The 4,286-nt window shown below is 40.0% G+C and overlaps 2 protein-coding genes across 3 annotated transcripts in view; one reads left to right on the plus strand and one right to left on the minus strand.

Annotated features, from left to right (window-relative positions):
• Positions 1 to 4,286, plus strand: part of LOC121719384 (NACHT, LRR and PYD domains-containing protein 3-like) — a 289,755-nt gene that overhangs the window by 189,364 nt on the left and 96,105 nt on the right. The gene's annotated exons all lie outside the window — the stretch shown is intronic.
• Positions 1 to 4,286, minus strand: part of LOC121719397 (NACHT, LRR and PYD domains-containing protein 12-like) — a 220,791-nt gene that overhangs the window by 95,042 nt on the left and 121,463 nt on the right. The gene's annotated exons all lie outside the window — the stretch shown is intronic.

Genomic DNA, 4,286 nt, shown 5'->3' on the forward strand with positions numbered 1-4,286 from the left:
TCCCAACTTCCTGCCCTTATACAATATTTATGTTATTATTGCTGCAATAATAGTTACCAATTTTAAAGCAAATCAAGGGAATAAGATGCAGATGAATGTGGTGGTTAAAATGATGCAAGAATTGTGAAGCTACACCGCACTGTTCATGAGCTAAGAGCCAAAATTCTGAATTTGAAATATAGCGCCACCTATTGGTGAAGTATCTCAGGTTTAGGGGTCTGTGTTGCTAGAGACCATATTCTTAATTTTCAAGTTACTGGGCCTGATGGTTTTTGCTCCACAAACACTTTTAGGAGGATAAAAATACAAACTGTATTAATATTGTTCTGGTTGGACCTCTAATAATAATCCTTACAGAAACAACAGGGCTTTGCACCTGCGATGCAGGCTTCTACAGCCCGGGCCCAAAAACACATTTGAATGCCTGCATTACTCTATGTGTGTGGCTGCAGCATAAGTTGCATATTTTTAAACTTTTTGACAGAAGTGACAGGAGCAACGGAACTCAACCACAAAACACTTCAGCAATGAAATCAGCTGTACAGTAGATATCTGATGTGTGTGATGCGACATAAAGTGCAATAAAGATCAGCGCCAGAGACTTTCTAATGAGGAGACACAGCACTCAAAAAATCCTCCATAGAAATGCATGGGCTTAGTTTGTAACGGCTGTCTACGTATATCACACCCCTTCCGCGGCAAAAAGTCGACATGTGAATACATTGAGCCAATCATGTGCTGTGTTGTGAATACATTGAGACAATAATGTGGTTTGTTGTGAAGACATCATTCCAATCATGTGTTGTGATCTCGCCGCTGGAGCAAGATCGGGGTCATGAAGCCTTGCGCACGTGCATTTCTGCCGAAATGGATGCCCAATGAGTACCCAAAAAGCGTTGCAATATGGCTGCAGAGTGAAGGTACTTGTCTAAAGGGACTTTGTTACACACTAGAGCTGTCACTTTACGTTCGAAAATCGATTGCACAATCGATTGGACCAAACACCACAAGTTTCGAAAACTAAATTAGGGAATCGATTTTAACCAAATATTTACACTATTAATTTTAAACGAAATTAAGAATAAGAACAAGAATATAAGAATATAAAATATAAGAATATAAAATAATTGCAAGTGCAGTAAGCATTGCGAAAGCTATGAAAGAAAATTCCCACCAATTTTACGCACCGGGAACAGCAGTTTCAATCAGCTGCTGTGCTGCTCGTGTTTTGCCAAAAAATGGAGGACAACGCGATCAACCTGTGCGACATGTAGAGAGACGAGTAATAGGCCCTAATAACTTCAGGAGTTCGATGTGGAAGTACTTCGGATTTTTGGTATATCAAACTATGGAGAAGAACAAAGCGGTAGGCTACGCAAACTGTGCAATCGAGTTCTACGGAGGCGAAATTTGTTTGACATTTCTAATCGTAAACACAGACACAGCTACGTTGAAGCCTGCAGTCATGTCACTGATGTAATTAACAGCACTCACCGACGCACTTATTCTTACTGTACTCTAATGTTTTTTTTAAACTGTCCTAAAATTGTGAGAATTGTTCTAACACTTACTGTTTACCATGTTGTTAGTCGCTTTGGTTAAAAAAGCGTCAGCCAAATGTAATGTAATGTAATGTAATGTAATGTAATGGCAGTCCACTTGGCTTACTGGTTTTCGAGAATGTTGCACTTCTGTTTGTCATTGTGCACGAAACTTCACGCCAATAAATCATCAGAAATATTGCTGGCTTGCGTCTACAAGCGCCCTCTTTACGTTCGTCCTAATGCCTGTTAGTTGTTTGTGGATTGGCCTATATTTGGCGTTGAAAATGGAAACGTCTTTAGACATAAAACATCGATTTTACAATCGATTCAATGAACACTTATGTCTCAAAAATCGAACAGGATTTTTTCACAAAAGTGACAGCCCTATTACACACCGACTGTCTTACTGCTGGCTGTTGCCCAAGCATTACACTGAGAAGCACACACATCTGTCTTGAGCAAAAGTATCCACGATCAGCGGCAGCTTGCTGGCACTGGGTTTTGGTACTCGTGCATAATGCTGAGAACCTGTATCAAGCTATCAACTCACTCAGGGCTTTGGCTTTGTTCGGTCAGCAATGTTGCACAAGCACTGCAATGACAAGCGCACACGTCAGACCGATTGTAACATCATGAACAGCAACAGCTTGCTGGCACTGGAGAGGCTCTCACGTGCACAAAGCTGAAAGCAGAGACCTACAGACGTTCTTGAGACATCAAGGATGTGGCTATGTCAGGCTGGACCAACAGTGCTCTGTGACCTCGATCTGCAGGGCTCTATGTTAAAAGTGCCTAAAATGCCTATGTAAAGAGTACCTAAACTGCATTAGTTCATTAACAACCTCTAGTTTGCTAGTGGTGAAATACCAACCAAAGGCCTGATGTTTTAATGGCTATTATAAGCAGTTGTTAAGGCCCTGGTATGAAATCATTGAAATTCATTTCATACTGAACCCTTATTCCTCAAAACATAGGACTAGTGGAAAACCTGCCATCACCAGATATGCCAGATTATCTGAGAAAAATGCTCCAGAGAAACTCACTGGAGAAAGAGGCATGTCCATGTCCTTGAAAATTGTCTAAATAAACTGAAATCAACTTTGTCTAATGTTGAAATAACTGTCATTGATAAAGTGTCCATAATCTCAAAACAACTGCAAGAATTCAAAGGCAGCAAGAAACCCTTTGTCAGAATCTCAATCCTTGCTTGTGGTGACTTCAACCAGATCCCACCCATTGGTAAAGCCTAACCTCTCTCTGTGCTTGAAGATCATGTTGATAGCAAAAACATGTCCCAAATAGATCCTGCATGTTTTTGCTATCATCATCTATGAAACTATCTATATCAACATCCATTAAACTATCTATCAACATCCATTAAACTATCTATCAACATGCATTACACTGTCTGTCCATCAACATCCACTTTAAATTCTACCTAGCAAGTGGTAGAGTTCAAATCAGCTTTCCAGAGATTAACTAATTTACTTACCTGTAATGTTAAATGTTTTTATTCCTATGTCTACATCATCCATGTTTACGTTATCACTTTTTTATCCAGCACCTACGTTTGGATGTGCACATGTTACGTTGGTTTCGATTATGTCATTTATGAGACCATATATTACCTCATCCAACACAAAGACAGTAATTCAAAATCGAAACAGTATAGCCTACTAAGCATTGGGAATTTCAGCTAGATTTACCCCTATAGGCTACTGGTAACCAATACATCCCTACCAGGCACTGTGTGTGTGTGTGTGTGTGTGTGTGTGTGTGTGTGTGTGTGCCTCGTTCCCACTCACCATTGTGTATACAGAGCAAGTCATAGCATCTATGTGACACATTAAATGGCTGTCATTTTTACAAAAGTCTTTATGTATCCAGGCATGATAGGATTGTGGACATTACATCTGAGAATTTATCATCCTTTTTTTCTCCAAATGTGTCGATACATGTAAATTATGTTGTTAGACAACAAATGTTTTCCAGGTGTTCTACAATGTCCGCGTTCTCTGATTTAAATGCCACCAGGCCTGATATTATAGTCGTTGATGAGCACAATAGGGATGTGTTCATCCTGGAAGTAGGCTGCTGTTTTGATTCATGTCTAGAGGAGGCTTACTTAACAAAGCTAGTAAAATATCACCCTCTCGTAGCAAATAACTGGCCTTGGCTATAAGTGTCAATATCTGATACTTATCTTTGACCGCCTTGGCCACGTGCATAGGCTTTTCATTAGGGGTCTCAGGATAGTTGGCTTTACAAAAGCAAGGGCAAAGCAAATTGCCATATACTGCTCAATATCCTCCATTATTGGAAGTTGCCATATATGGAGAAGAAAGTGTTGTGTGTATCCATAAATTTGCTGTTTGAATTGTCATCAGACCAACATTGGTTGATCATGCCTTAGCAATGTCCTGTATCTGTAACATGTATGTCCTTATGTACATTTATTATGAATTGCGGACATAAATAAAGTAGTTAAAATGTGTGCACTCACGTTAGACCTGATGGTGTTGCCGCTTCACTGAATTTGGGAGGGTAATCCATGGACCTATCACTCTTCATAGACACACAGCTGGGCACTGGAGATGGAGGTCTGTGCATCTCTGGTCTAAAAAGACACAAACACAAGAACATTATTCAGAATCATTTCTCCGCTGAACCACTACAGTTGATTGTGTGTGTGTGTGTGTGTGTGTGTGTGAATTACTCACGTTAGACCTGATGGTGCTGGCT

Source organism: Alosa sapidissima, chromosome 9 (assembly GCF_018492685.1).
Source record: "Alosa sapidissima isolate fAloSap1 chromosome 9, fAloSap1.pri, whole genome shotgun sequence".
NCBI lineage: Eukaryota > Metazoa > Chordata > Actinopteri > Clupeiformes > Clupeidae > Alosa > Alosa sapidissima.